General features: G+C 39.6%; 1 protein-coding gene across 15 annotated transcripts in view; it reads right to left on the minus strand.

Moving 5' to 3' along the window:
- RBFOX1 (RNA binding fox-1 homolog 1) overlaps positions 1-16,632 on the minus strand; it is a gene marked incomplete at its 5' end in the record, with an annotated part of 1,111,952 nt that overhangs the window by 106,381 nt on the left and 988,939 nt on the right. The window lies entirely within an intron of this gene.

Here is a 16,632-nt window from a genome sequence, read left to right on the forward strand (position 1 = left end):
AACTGCTCGCAGTGTTCCCTGCAAATTTAAATGAGGTCTTAAACTAAAAATAATGATCTACAGAGATTCCTAAACATATATTTGCACAATCCAAACACTATCAACTTAAACTGTATCTTAATAAGAACAGAATGTGTAGATTTTCAACACCTCAAAATAATTATAAAAAAAAAAGATGGATGTGTCTAAATCAAATATTTTCACTTCAACATTTTTCTTGTCTAGTCCCCCAAAACTATTGAATATCCTTCAGATACAGATGTACTTTCTGAAGAGAATAAATTGAAAAATAAAATATTTCTTATGTAACCAGAGAGTAGACAAGGATGAAAGCAGGTATCAACAGCCTGCAATTTTTTTTTATATTTGATTCCAGATTTTATTAAGTGTTTCAATTTAGCCTGGCCAAAACATGGCACTTCATTGAAAAGAGTGGAATGGACTCAAAAGATTAATGACAGTAAAATTATCCTAATCTGTCATAAGCTCTGATATAACAGTAAGAGGAAGTAATTTGCTTTAGTAAAAAGCAATGATCACCAAAGCATGAAAATTAACACTCCACAGAGGTAGATATTAAATGAGAAATATTAGCTGCATCAGCACATTGGAGACAATTATAAAGTGCAGAGGATTTCTGAGACTGAGAAATACTATATTTATTATGATGAAGTCAATTTTACCACTCAGTAAATGCTCAGTTTGTGATTTTAGTACTGAATTTCTTTCCCCTCAAAGGTAACCTGCATTACTGCTTTCCAGAATTTATATCACTTTTGTTTCCTTTATGCATTATTGCTTACTTTATCTTATGGAAACTTATTAATACAGAGAAGACAAAAAAATCACTGAGTATTACTTTATTTTATTACTTTCCTTGAGCACCCAGACAACACCTGACATGCTTTTGAGAAATTATATTAGTCAAAAAGGGCTTTTTATCAGTTTCAGTCAGCGAGCATTTATGAACAGATGAGAGCCTTTCTTTTTTTTTTTTTTTTTTTTTTGGTACAAAGAGAAATAAATATGAGAAGATAAGTAAAAGTACACAGGGAAGATACTTTGCCTTTACATTCTCGTATTACAGAATAAATTCAAGCTGAAGATTTTTATAACCACCAGCATTCATAGTGAAAGGTGCTAATGCATCATTATGATCTAGCAGGTTGCTCGCTGTGTTTTACAGCCTTTCACACTACATTAACCTTTTGTACCTCAAGTATTTATGACCTCATAAGTAAGTATTTATCAAACTGAAAGCTCATATACAGCACTGTATTTTAGCTCTCAGTTTTTAGGAACATTTATAATTTCTTTTTGCCTGAATTTAGAATCACTTTGGTTTACAGTCCATATTTTTAGCGAAGATATTAATGCAAAGTAAAACTGGTTTTCCCACTATCCATGGAAATGACACAGAACTATGAAATGCCTTAAATAGGGTCTCATGCCAAGGTTAAAAAAAACAAACAAACAAAATAAAACAAACCCCAGCAAAACAACTTCCCACACAGATTTTATTCTACAATAAAATAAGAAACTGTTAGAAAAAGCAAATATAACTGTTATGCTTTCTGCAATATTCAATAGTGTATCAGAGCCAAACAACCAGAAGTAGTCTTGGTATGAGAATTGTCACAATTACTTAAGTAATAGGTTCCTCACCTACATATGCTCTGTATTTAACCAAAAAAACCCTCGAAAAAATAGCAATTCAGGCATATGCACTGCCCCATTTGAGAAAAAAACCCCACAGCTGGCTAATGTATTGAAGAAATATTGCACAAATACACTATTGGTTGCAAATATTCTTCCCAGCAATTCACTGTGAAATCTGAGGTATTGAAACCTACCGTGAGCAAGGCCAAATTGTAACTTCACACACGTTCTTATCAAATTTGTAGCTAACAAACACTACAAATTTTTATACCTCTGAGAGAAACGAGGCCTGTCCAAACCTGTGTTGTCTTTGCTCTCTCTCAGGTGGTGTGTGACACAGCAAGGCAGTATCCTCCTACCCACAGGCACCTAAGCAATGGCAAAAATAGGAAAGAAGAAAAAAAAAAGACAGGAAAGGAAGATCATGTGGAAAAAACCCACAGAAAGGGAAGGAGGGTCTCTGCTGCTCAGTTACACCTTCTGCACACTTATGCAGGGATAGCTGAAAGAACAAGAAGTCAGCCTCAGCCTCCAAGGGGTTTCTGCCTGCTGGTAATTGTACTAAGACACAGATCACTGTTGGCTTTGACTGCTGCAGGTATTGTGGAGAAAAAAGGAGAAAAAAAAACCCCAAACATAAGTAACTTTGCTGCACATGGAATAGATTAAGGAGCGGCTGAAGCGCCCTTCTCCAACAAGATGCTGCCAGTCTCCCTCCCAGCCGTGCTCCTTGTCCACACTGGGATCTCCTGCCACCCCTCTTGCAGCTTTCTGAGACTGTGAAGTTCAGGCTTTAAACTCAGCAACCCAGCAAGTCGAGGGCCAGTTTCCAGTCCCCCTCTGTCCCAACAGTCCCCGGTCCCTGCATTTGTAAAGCTGAATACCACAGCTAAACACTTTGATATTTGCTGCATATACAACACAGGGAGCTTTAGCCCCTTGCCATGATCCTGGCAGCAGTCATGTTCCTTGCATCATTTCATGCCCCACCCCTGACTCCTCAATCCCATTCCTCTGGGGAAGAGAGATGAAAACTATGCCAAAGCAGAGGAGCAGACACATCTTGTCATTGTGTGTGGTATCAGCTCATCACATATCCCAAGGTGGGAGGGGTGGGGGAATGAAGAGATGGTAACTTCACACTGTCTGCATGGTATGTCTGAAAGTCAAACCAAGCTGCACAGTTTTCCCCTTAAAAAAAGAAAAGAAAAAAAAATATAAATTTCCTAAGTAACAGAGTATCTCACCAACATTCTTTTTTATTCATACACCTGAAACATAGCATTCACACAAATCAAGCTGAGACTGATCTATTCAAAGCTCAATGTTCCAAAAGCATCAGTTCAAAATGAAATTCAGCAATAAGATTCTGTTGTTACTGAGAAAAAAGACTATTTCTCAGTCTAGACACTTGGGCTCAGGATAGCCAGCTTCTGCAATCAATTTTGTCACAGATTTGCCTCTGGCAGGTTATTTAAACTACTTGCACCCTGGTTCCTTTTTAACAAAAGCAGAAAAAACAATAATTGTAATTCAGAAAAATCTCACAAAATGGTTGTAGGGATTAAATAAATCTTTTCATGAGATGCTTGGAGAGGATCATCCTCTAAACTCAACGAGAAAGAATCACACTAGATTAGATCAGCAGCAGCACATTCAGAAATATCTCAGTCTTACAGCCAACTCCCAAATCTAAAGAACTGAACATAAAGAAATACCTTCATCGTTTGAGGTCACAGACTTGTAAGGTCTCTATCTCAAACTGTTTTGTGCTACCCCGTGAGAGCGGTAGGAAATGAAATTCAACTTCCCTCATATAAGGAATGATCACCTGGAAACACATCAGAAATTCTGGAGAAAACACAGGAGGGTTGCCTTGCGTTCAAAGCCAGAGGAGAGCAGCCCTATGATGCACCCAGAGATTGCCCTGTGCTCTGACAAGCTGCTGGCGACAGAAACCCCTCGGTCCCTCAGCTGCACCACAGCAGACACACTCTGCTCCTCAGGCAGTACCACAGCCTGTCACACATCCTCCTGCAGCCCCTGTGACATCTGTGTGAGGGCAGAACCACTGCAAGATTTCATAACATTGGTTACATCTCTGTGACAAGGCAATTCATCAGCCCCAACGAGCCTGTGCAGGGCAGCACCGAGCCCCCCTGGTGTGTTCCTGCAGCATCAACCTCAGCCTCAGGTATTTTGTGTATTCCCCACCTTCAATACACCAGAGAGTGGACAGTGCACTTGTGAATACAGACAAAACACTGAAGCAAACTTCAAAAAATCCTTCAAGCCCTCATAGCACTCAAAGCTCTTTTTCTCAGTGACAAAATTGGCCTCAACGTGCGCCAAATCGTTTCACCAAAAGAAGGGCACGGTGCAAAGGTATTTTATCAAAGTGAGAGCAACAAATTTATCACCTGGGCCCTATTCAAATTATCAAAGAGCCCAACTGCAAAAAATGTGAATAGCTTCTGGCATGAAATACCTGATCTTGTTGAAAACTGCTGAGCAAGTGCCACACCCGGTTCTGCATTTCATCAACAGTGCAAGGTGTCACAAAGCATCCCCCAAATAATTAGATCTTTCAATTGCATCTTAAAGATTTTCTAGTTTATTCCCATTTCTTCACCCCAAAAGTATGCTCAAGAAAAATCCCTTGTAATAAATGCAGAGTTTGTTAGAGGAGCAACAAACTTATCACCAACCATCTTTCTTCCCTTCTTTTTAGTCCCAGCAGCAACACACACGTGAGGAGACACAGCTTTCCAGAAGAGAATTGAGTCACTGGTCTGACACCTGTATGTGTGACATGAGGAACCTTCCCACAAATGTCTTAAATAACCCTATATTGAAGCAAAAAGTCTCCTTTTTCTTACAATAAAGGCAAAGCACCATCCTTCATGGAAGAAAATGGATAGTAGATAGAAGACAGATAGACAAAAAAACCAAAACTTGAATATTCAGCAATACAAGCCCTCTTTTCTTCCCACTGAACGCAAAAGGCTTTAAAACATGGGGCACAGTAAGTTCAATCAAAATAAAAAGTATCAGGTTCCTAAATTATGGCTCCTAGCTAGCTGGTTCTAACCTTAGCAGCTCTAAATGATCGGTGCCTGAAATATGTCAAATCAATAATTCAATTAATTAGAAAGCCACTCAAATGTGGGGCAATACATTACAACTGTTTAGGTTAAGGAAACTGGAGATATTGAGAGTAGCTTCAGCTTGCTTTGTGAATAGATTGTCTGTAGTGATATTAAACACCTGATGATAGAGGAAAACAATTTTATATAGTGGGTGGCCAAGGCATACGTGGCTGGGAGGAGCGACACATTTCTCAGTCGGAAACATGACATACAAAATGACTGCTTTTTCCAACAGCAAGACTTACTACACTTGCCTAGTTAGGACCAGCATCACCTGTATCACCTGGCACACAGGGAGTAGATGTTACATTTCTAGGCATGCAATAGTCTGTTCAGGAAACTTAACTGTGAATAACCCCAGACAAATACCCCAAATGCTCAAATTACAGCTGGGGAAAACATTCAGGCAGAAAAATTAGATGCATTGAGCTAAGGTGGACACATAGAAGCCTGGGATATATAAATTTGTTGTCCTAAAGGTATGTATTTGGAAAAGAAAAAAACAAAACAAACCAAAAAAAACCCAGAAAGTAAAAAAAAAACCCTACAGTTGTATTGAAAACAGAGGCATCTCTTAATGCAAAATAGTAATAAAATGATAAAAAAGGGGGCTCTCTCCATTAGAAAGCTCAGAACAGAATAGTGATTCAGACTCTGGTACCTTTGATTGAACATGTTTTGTCTCCAAAATGCATTGAAATATTTGGAAAGTTGACTGCTGTACATGTAAAATGAGAAGTAACACGGGAAATGGCTGCAAGTTTCTTTCAAGAGAGAACAGAGAGATAAAAGGAATGGATGTGCAATGCTTTCAACTCAGTGGGGAAAAAAAAGAGAAGAGGGAGCCCAGCTCAGAAATGAGAGCAAGTTCTAAAATTGGAAACACTTGCTGGAGACGGGAAGAAGCCAATAGCAACGTTTTAGGCTGGTGTGAAAGTGCTTTTATTGCATGTGTGAGCCGTTTCACAAGTACAGCTCCTGCCAGCCTGGATGTGAGCCCCAGCAACTGCACGATGCAGGAGCCTGCAGGGCTCCAGAGCTCTCCAACACCTGTACTCAAACACACCCAGGCAGCAGCTCCTGCAAACTCAGCACCCCATGATGCAGGGATCTGTTCCTGAAGCCAATCCCTTCAGAAGCAGCTCTGGCCAATTCCTGTAAACACCAGCACACAGCCCTTGCAAGGCTTCTCTCTCAGGTTGAAACAGTGTTTTGTAGCTAAATTCCTGTGTGCCATGGTATGGATTTACTGGGAGATAGCATCACCTGCTCATGAGGATCAAACAATGGTCGTGCATTAAAAATGATTCAATGTCTACATGGCAAATATGTTGACTCCTCCAACTACACTAATTGCAATGCATTTTAAGATGAACACTTAAAGGGATTACTATAAAATGCAAGTTTTTAAACTTGCTCGAAATCTACTTCTTTATCTCATTTTAATTGCTCTTATACAACCTTCATTTTTCAATACCAGCTAATATTTTTTTTTTTCCAAACACACTGTCTAGAACACATTCTGTATTTAAAAAGAGGTCAAAAATGACATTCATATATAAACAACCAAGCTCCATTATTTCTGCTGCTCCAGCTTGGGATAGTTTTGCCACCTGTCCCTGTCAGATTTTCTTTAAAGAAAAAAAGGAAGCTTATGTATGAGAACAAGGAAATACAAATATTCAGAGGTGAAATTTGGCACCCATTTCGCTAAATTTGGCAACAAGGCAATTGTAAACTATGTAAGAAAGGAAATGGGGTGGAATGTGCCCACGAGAAACCATATTTCTCCGCACAATAAATATTTCCATATCCCTAAAACCAAAAGAATAAGCACTCCAAGCAAATAGGCAATAGGCTTGCTACATTTTCAAGCAAATGCGCAAGTTTAAAGCAAATTTCTCTGGCCAAAACCATGATTTTTTTCCTCTAAGTAAAAATCCATAAGATTTCTTTTTGAGTATCTCTTAGCTTTAAGATTAATACTTGCAAATATTTTAAATAAATCGACATTTTATAACCACATTTTTGGCAACAAATCTCTTTAAACAATAGCAACAATAATAACTTTTGCAATGTGAACATATTAGAAAATAAATCACATCCTCATGAAAAGCAAAACTAGGTGTCCCAGCATTGTTATAACATGAAAAACAGTAAATTTACATACTTGGAGTTTTGTAGATCTCTCTTTTCTCACATGTTATGCTGTTACAACCTGTAAGATCTCTTTTTAACTTCAGCTTCCACTGGAGGAGCTTCAGCTGCAAACACTAATTAGCTCAGGCAGGCTCAGAGCTTCCTGGCTAGCTGGGTGATCGTGCCTGCAATATGTTGCAGCCTTGGTACACATCTCATTTTCAAATCAAATATTTAGATACTGCTCTGGAACAGCTGGAACTTACGTGAATCCTTAGGAAATTAAGTAGTTGACATCTTTTGACGCACTTTTTATAACAGCAACAAAAAAACCCCACAGACATAGAAAAGACTTAATTGTAAACATGTTCTCATCTTCTGATTGAATCAGAAGACGGTCTGTTGCCTTTTTTTAAAGTCTTTTATAAATCAGAGAATAAAGGAAAAGCATTTGAATTACAATCAAAGCAAAAAAAAATAGAGCAAGAGGAACCCTCCATTCATACTTTGGATGGGATAAGGAAGCTGGGAGGCAGTGCCAGTCTTATCCCAGAGTCTGCAAGCAGTCAGTTCATAAAGATTGAGATGACCTCAACAGCAACCTTTGTTCCACGGAGAGAGTTTCATGTTCTCTATCTACCCCACCTGGAGGTGTTATCAGGCCTGGGGGGCAGAGGCAGGTGAGGAGCTGCCACACAGGTGCTTTTTTACCCCCTCCTTTCACAGGCATTTTTGCAGAGCTGGTCCTATGGCAGGGAAGAAGAACTGACACATCCTGCTGCCATTTGCAGGTGGGTGTTAAATAAGCATCTCCATTTGTACTGATTATATTTCAGAGGCAGTGGCAACTTCCCAGGTAGGGAAGAGACCAGAGGCAGTGGCAGCTGCTTCATTGGGCGAGATTTAAAGAGGTCTCTGCTGGAAAAGCAAATGCAAAAAGCCCCTTTAAGCAAGAATAGCAGAAAACCTAAGGGATGTGTCTTAAAAAGCCGTTGAGAAGTTTTTCTAAATCCAAAAAGGCAGCACAATATTCAACACAACTGCGTGGGATATCAGCTGAAAAAGCATCTAGAACCAGCAAGTTGCTGCAATTTGGATACAAAAATATAAGAGAATTCATGTATGTTCTTCAAAACAACTATATATTTCATTCAGAGATTCCATATTCTCTCACTGCCACAGTAAAATCAGTCATAGCTTTGTACCTCCTATAGGGCAGGAGGAAATGAAAGCAAGCTAGTAGATAATATTGGAATGAGCAAAAACTGAAAAGAGACAAAAAATAGAGACAAAGAATACATAATAAAAAACCAGAAATGGAAAACGAAAGACTATAAAAACAGAATCGTGTTGTAAAGATGAAAAGGAAGATAAGACAATGAAAATGCACACAAAGATTAAAAGCAGTCAAGAAGCAAGCAAAAGAAGAGGAAGGTTTTGCAATTTTTTTAAAAAATAGCAATTATTTTGTATTTGTATATAAAACCCTCCCAATGTATTATGGAGGTCAGACATGGTCAGCCCACCACACTGTGTCACAGGTTTGTAAAGAAATTGCCCTATATGTGTAGGATTAATTCAAGACAGAAAAAAAAAAAACAAAACACCCAGGTTACTCTCTTATGCCTTCTTCTGGAATTTCTACAATTAATTAATAAATTATTGATCGTTTAATGTCTATGTCTGTGCAATTTAAAATGACCAACCAATTCTTTCTGCATATCACAGAAAGACCAAATAGAGCGTGACATGCATGGTAGAGTATAAGCTCAGTGTAATTCTTTTTCCAGCAAAGTCTGAAAAGAAGAACTTCTAACCCTTCCCTGAATGCAGATCTAGTGAATAAGAACATTTTACTGTCTGCTTCTGCCTGCAATGTCTATCTCAGCCTGTCAAGCCACTGGTAGAGCACAAAGCAGCTTCAAACTTAAAGATGGATTCACCTGCTCGTGGGTCAAGCCAAGACAGAGTGACATGCCTCATTACTGTCTTTCTAATACTGACGGATAGCAAAGTTAAACATTTGAATGAAGCCACTCTTTCACACTGACCCTAGAAAGGAACAAATTAAGCAGGGAGAAGTGGTAAGCAAGCCCACACATGAGTAACATTTAATTAAAGTATTTCTGTGGGTGGCTGGGTGTGTGGGAAAGCTGAAGAGAGAGATGTGTGGGAGAGGAATGGAAACTTGAGAGTATAAACAGGATTTTTTAAAAGTATTTTCAGGGTTGGGGGTAATAACCCACTAAGCCACCCTTAGCTGAGACCCAGGTGTAGTCATGCAGGAGAGTAAGTTTAGCTCTAGGCACAGACTGTCACATGAAGAGAAATCCACCCTCATGACTTAAGGAAGAAGAGAGGAAGCTTCTCTGTATGATCTTCACAGCTTTTAACTGCAAACTTTGTCAGTTGTGCAGCTACCTGTGCTCTCTGACCTCTCTAATGGAGAGGCAGCTTCCTGCAAGCAAGGGTAAGGATTTTGCTGGATAACCAAGAAGTTACAAACTTCTCGTGCCACTGCACAAGGTACTCCAAGCAATACTCAAGTTTACACGCAATTACGTAGAGTAGGGGAATGGAGGAATCAACAACTTCTGATGAAGGTGAGAGCCATTAACAATCATGTGCATGTCAATTACAAGAGAATGGAAAACTTCATTGGTCTTACCTAACCTGACACATGCCACTCACGCATTTAGTGAAAATGAGCTAATTTTCACCAAAAAAAAAAAATCCCCCCATAAGGATCAATTTTAATTAACATGTTGTATAGTGGAGCAAAGATGCAGAAAGTCAAATATAAAAGAAGTTGAAATTGGGTATTTCATCACACAAGGTCCCCTTCGAAATTTATGCTCAGTGTACTCAGAAAAATGTGCAGCAATGGTTTTTCTCAATACATATGAACCCAAAGCACAGCCAAAGCATTTGCATGCTATGGCTACTTAGACTGCACAGAGAGAAGAAAAAGTCAATAATTTAACATGTAAAATAATTGGTATGGAGAAGTAAAGAGCCCAAGAGACAATACAAAGTATAGGGAAACTTAAAAAAACAATATTAGCTCAGCTCTTTCAGGGACAAGCAGGAAGAATATCTTAAATTGTTTAATTGGTCAATTAAATTGACAGATTAGAAATTCATTGGTAATGCTTTCTAGAAGAAACTTTTCAAGTTACAGTAATATGACTATCTCTGGTTGACAATGTGATTGGAAAGACCTCTGCAATGTTTTGTGTTTCAAATCTGCCTTAGAGCTGGCTGGCACTACCCGCTGAAGTGATCCAAGAACTGTTAGTGTGCCCCATGAAGAACATTCAGAAGGGTAATCAATGGCCTTCAGCTAACTTATTTGAGCAAACATGACTAAAGATGACAGAGCATAATTGCTCTCTTTATCCTTGTTGGTGGGGGCTTTTTTTTTGGTTTTGTGGAAGAGCTTCAGCTTTAACTTTTCACCAAGTTCAAGCGCACAAAAATGAGGGAAGGAAGTTAAAATCACAATATCTAAGAAGACCCACAAAACCAGAATAATATTTTTTCTGTCTTCTATTTCAACATCATAACCTTTTCTTGCTATGAGAATCAAAAGGTATAAGAAACTGAGGTGATACCTAAATCACAATGATCAGGCACTGAGATCTCAGAAGAACTGGCAGGGTAAGGCTGTTGTCCTCACACCACATACCCACTCACAGAATCACAAAGCCCAAGTTCACTCAGCAACACGGGAAAAAGAGGGTGGTTATTTATCTTCCTCCCAGCCAAAACAACAAAACACAAACAGGCACTCCATAAACAGCATCGTAGGAAACAGTCAGTGTCAGGTTCTGTGTATCCTCGAGGAGAATCTATTTTAGAGCTGCCACTGACATGCAGAGGGGCTGAAGTGAGCAGTGTGTTCCTGCTATTCCTTAGCATAAGCAAAGGAGCACACGTGGGGCACAGTTGCAAAGCTCGCACTCAGGGCTCTCAGCAAGGAAGCCTCTTAGAAGCAATAATGCCTATGATCACAAGTCATTACTGTGCCTCACCACCCCAGCACAGCATTATCTTATCTATTTGGGATGTCAGTTTTGATCTCTTCACTATGGAGTAGGAGCTGGACCAGGTTCCTTGCTTCTGCAGCTCTGAAGCACTCAGGGTCTTAAAATAAGCTCCTTGAAATATTTCCTTCAAGGAGCAGTTGGGACCAGTTATAATAGGTAGTATAAATGAAATAGCACACCATGCTGATACAATAGCCTGCACCAGCAGGGTATGATTTAGATGAATAAACACTGCTGTAAGAGTTGTCAAAGCATTATCAGCTATCTAGCGTACTGGTGGCAAACATCTCGAGACAAAAATATGGCATTGAAGTAGAATAAAAACTGGGTCATTGATACCAGTTGGCAATAAAAAGTGTCCATGGGGCAATCTGACTTGCAAGACAGCCACTTTGTGGTGAAAATTCCAGTTCCTTTGCAGGGGGAGCACCGTGCCATCCTTTAAAGAAGGAATTGGTGTGGTTTTCTGGTTTTCTGCCCTGGAACTCTGCTCTGCTCCTTGCCAGCCAGAATTACACAGAGAAGTAAGTGAGCCACTCCTCCCCAAGCCACAGGAGACAGCTCCAGGTATCCCATGGAAACCTCTCAGGCAAGAGCAGAACATTGAGAGACGGGGATAACAGCAGCTGAGCTCAGCAGCACTGAGAAGTGTCCCACCCACTCTGCAGACACTTGGCAGGTTGGACCCCAAACAAGTTCAGCTCGAGGCTCCCGAGCACGGCCGCAGTTCCGTGAGGAGCCAGCACAGTACGGAGAACTTGGCTCTGAACATTTCTGCCTCAGTGACACGCTGCTGTAAGATGGACACCTGGACACCAGGTAGCATACAGCACACTGCTTAATGTGGAATACAATTGCATGAAGCAGCTGATGTAGCCCACACCCCCAGGAGATGGGGAGGTCACGGATCAAACAATAGGAGAGAAAGAGGAGATGAACCAAGGGAGAAAAGAAAGAAACTGGGAGGGGAAAAATCACTTAGGCCAATAGCTTACCTAAAGGACTGAGCCAGAAAAAGAGCTAATAAAAACCAGAAATATGCTGCCGAAAACTGTAGTAATAATCTACTCACCTGCAGGCTTAGATAACACACTAAAGCACTTCACTCTAAATGCTTCCTGCTCCCAGCTTTCTTACTCAAATTAATAAGCACAACACAGTAATTGGTGCACTAAACCCCAAAAATGTCAGCAAAGGTTGTACATATCTCACTTCCCCAAAACAACAAAGTTCAACATGGTAAATAATTTTGCAGTCCAGAGCATCACCCTCAGATGAAGAGATGGCCTCTGCAACATGACTAAAAAAGGCACAAACCTAGACAAATTAACACCAAGAAAAGAAAGCATCAAACTTACAGGCCATTAGGTCCCAAGGCACACACAACATCTCAAAGTAAAGCAAGGCAGCTGGAACTACAGACACAATATCTAATATAGCAATTATTATCCCACAGAAGTATCAGGTTCAGTGGATGCCACAAGAGGAATTTTGGTAGTAACCAAGCTGAAATTTAGTTCTAACGGTGAAGTTAGGAGGAAAATACCTTATCATCTTCTCAGGCCACAGACAACCCACATTTCTGCACAGCACATCTTCTACAGGGCTTGAAGAGCACTGCATCCCCTAATGCCATGCTGGGTGCTGATGCTGAACACTTCAGACAGAAAAGCACCGTGCATGGATCATTCCTCCAAGTAAACTGCCTTTTTCCCTCAAGATCTCCCATCCAAACACACAACTTATCACACAACTTTTCAGCTTCTGAAGCCTGGTAAAGTCTCAGTCCAAAACAGAAAGACTGAACAATGATCTCAAGTTTTATGCAAAAGTAGAATTAAGTTTAGAGCGGCTCATTTTCTCTACACACGCATAAAACACAGAGCATTACTGCAACCCGAGCTCTTACCACACCATGAGTTACTTCCATTATTGGTATAATACATTTAGAACAGGAAACACTAGAGAAACATTTACTTTACTATTACCTGCTCCCTTACACATGCCCAGCTAATGCCCTTTTTATTTACACCCACATCTCCTGCTGTCATCAACAGAAGCTGTGCAGGAAAACAACAAAAAAAACTGAACAAGTTTTACTCAGAACTATTTATGTACAATGGGCTTACATCTATATATGTACACAGGTAAAGGTGGTTTCATAAAATGAGTAAATGTCTTAAAAATACTTCAATACACCTAACTATTTAATGTAATGCTCTAAACCACTCTACAAAATCATCAGACACATTACTTTTAGCATAACTTTGTAACATACTTTTCATTGATCCAACCTTCTAGGAAAAAGCCATTTACTATTTTTGTTAATGCCTTAAAGCATATTTGATGCTATGCAACTCCAAAAGTCTACCAGCACTTAAATGACCCACTGCTGGTTGATTATCGATTTTGCATATACTCAGATGCACTTCATCCTTACTCAAAAAAAACAGAGATGCTCAGAGATGACTCAAAGTAACTTGTGACAGTATTTTATTACCTACCAATGATTTTATATCATTTCAGCTAAGTCATCCTGTCTTCAATCATTTCGTCCTGTCCCTCTGCTCCCGTTTCATAGCATCACAGAGTTAGCAATCCCTACACATACAATCCAAGCACCTCTTGTTCCAGCACTTACTCTGACAGAATACCATATTACACTCTTATCTAAATAGATTAAAACTGAGAAAGACACTTTCAAGAAGTACAAGAGCATGTCCAAGAGTACGTGAAGTACTTTTGAACATGAATCACAAGAGCACTCTGCACAAAATTGCAAACCCGTAATAAAACTGATGATTGGAATTTTGTTCAGTTTGCGGCAAATGGGGATCCTGGCAGTGGTTCCAGCTGGGCCAGGATCACACCCTGGGTTGCAGTTAAGGATTCAAGAGAAGTTGCACAGAACCAGTTTATTTTTATTATTTCAATCTTTCCTGGGGATTAGGTGGCACTAGACCCAGTGTGAGCTCAGCTTCAGTGTGTGATTCTTTCAGACAGGAGGAAAGAACCTGGGACACTCAGAGAAAGCCTGGGAGGTATCTCGCCTCTTCATGGATTCAGTCCTCCATGGAGGCGATTAAGTCACTTCTGGTGTAATTCTACAATTTAGACAATTTCCCTGCAGTTTCTTAGGTTCACATCGCAAAATTTTAAGATCCATTTTTAATGGTGTATCCAGCTTCACATGCACATGAAATACTCCCATAAATGTGTAAGAAAATTCAAAAACTGGTCTTGCCTCCAACAGCTTGTCTGAACTACATTAATCACAACAGCATTCTTTTGTGAATGATTGGCCAATTCATTATTCTTCTTTCAAATGCATGTCATAAACAGCTTAATGAGAGGAAACCAAGTAAAAATACTGGGACTTACCAAAAAATGCCACTATGTCCCCTCCACTTAAAACTCTTTGACTGGAAATCAACTATTCTCAAAGGTAGCAGGAATTAGAAAGAAACATATTTTTTCTCCTTCAACAATGAAGAGCACATGGAGGTACAATGTTGACACAGTGCTATTCAAGCTCTCTTTCATAATGAAAACTTATATTAATAAATCCACAGAGAGATGTATACAGTTGGACCCTCATAAAGTTACATGGCCCATGTTAAATCTGCCTGGGATCTATCTGCATATATCTATTTATAAAGTCTCCACAGTTTGCCAAGAGCAATGGCTAGTGACACCCAGCATAACAGATTTTAAATCTAGGTACCTGCAATTAAATTGTGAAAACAATACTTGTCTGTACATTTCTAAACCTAACTGGTGAGCAATGTGTTAAATGTCAGTGCAGATCCACAGATAAACACACTTCTTGAAAACCTGCCTTTTCATTGCACTGCTCTTGAGGGAGAGCATCCACAACTTTCAATATAACATTGCAATTTAGAAAAAAATATCTTTTTAAAAACCAAACCAAACTAAAACTTTCTCAAATAGACCCTAAAGTCAAAAGGAAGGAAATCTAATTCTTTATAAACAGCATGGGAGCTACTTCAATATGTTCTGTCCATTCCTCTGTAAGAAAGGAAACCAGAATGCAAGGAAAGGATCCACAATAAAAAGAGCAAATAACTATACCATATTCCCTGAATGTAACAGGTTAGTGGAATTGAAGTGTTATCCTGCAGAGAATGGAAATTCACTCCAAGGGGAAACAGAAGGGAAAAGGCATCTGACAGGTAAAATACAAGTTGGATATTAGGAAGGCAAAAAGCAAGTAAGAGCAGATAGCAAAGGACACAAAACCAAATAACAATAAAGCCTATTTGCATATCAGAAGCAGGAAACTGTGCAGGGAATCATTGGATTTGCTAGAGCTGGGATTGAATAGAGCACTTGAAGAAGATAAGGGCATTGCAGACAATCCAAACTATGTCTTTTCACCAGCCTTTGCTACGGAAAATGTTGGGAAAACACATCCCTGACTTCTCTGATAAAGTGACTGACATTTCTTCAAACTGAAAAATCAAAACGGGGTGAGGAAACACAATCAATTGAAGGCAATAAATGATGAAGGATGAGCTCCTGTCCCACTCCCATCGACGGATCTTTTACCATTGATTTTAGCACTGTCAGTATTTTACTTCAGGACTGAACAGAAACAGTTTCAAAACATGAAAAGGCTGAGCTGGGCATCACAGTGGATTGTTCAGGTTGCAGCAGTGGTCACAAAAACCAAGCAAAATCAGAGAATATAAAAAGAACAAAAAAGGGACAGTAGGAAAGACTATCTTTTTAGTCAATATGCAATCTCTTCTGGAGTATCTATTCAGCTTAGGATTCCTGCTCTAAACCAATGACAGCGGTATTTGACAAGAGCTGGACAACAATCAAAAATGATAATGGAAGCAAATTTTAAAAGCTGGAAAGAACCAGGAATTTAACTTACCAAGGAGATGGATAAGAGGGGACACAGTAGAGCTGCAAAGGATACTGTACAAGCAAATAGGATTCTCTTCAATTTAAACTTTCTCCCAGTACTGGAGAAAAGGGCAACTCAGGGCAATAAAAAGTTACCAAGCTAAAAATAAAAAGTCCTAAACATTTTACTGCATAAACCGCAAAAGTGTGCAATTAATTCACAAGGATTTCTCCATGATAACAGCAAGGAATCTTCTTCAGTGCCTTTGCTCTTGCTTTACTTTCTTGCTCATACCCACATAAAGAAATTAGTGGCATGGCAATAAACATAAATTTGCAGAGCTCAATTAAGCGAATGTGTTTTCCCTCTCCTCTTGCCCCAGTGCACAAAACCTTTTAGGCTGGATGTGAGCCAGGAAGGAACGGGAGGTAAGCTGAGGCATGGAGCACGGCTGAGGCAGAGATGAGGACAGCCAGGAGAGACGTTTTGAGCACTGTCTGTTCTGTGCTCCATCCTGCACATGTAACACGGGGTTGGTTGATGGCTCAGAAATCTGCCAACTCTTGGCACTGGGTATATTGGGCCCCACTCTAGAATTAAGACAGAAACACTAAACTATCAATGTGTGAAACTTGTGACTTAAATTACAAGGTAGAGCCATCCAAGGAGTCTCTTGCATAATTCATGACACTTCAGAACTTCACATATAAATCAAATAGAAGGAAAGTCTATCATTTCTGCTCTGCTTAGCACAGATCCA

This window comes from Coloeus monedula (assembly GCF_965178545.1).
Source record: "Coloeus monedula genome assembly, chromosome: 16".
NCBI lineage: Eukaryota > Metazoa > Chordata > Aves > Passeriformes > Corvidae > Coloeus > Coloeus monedula.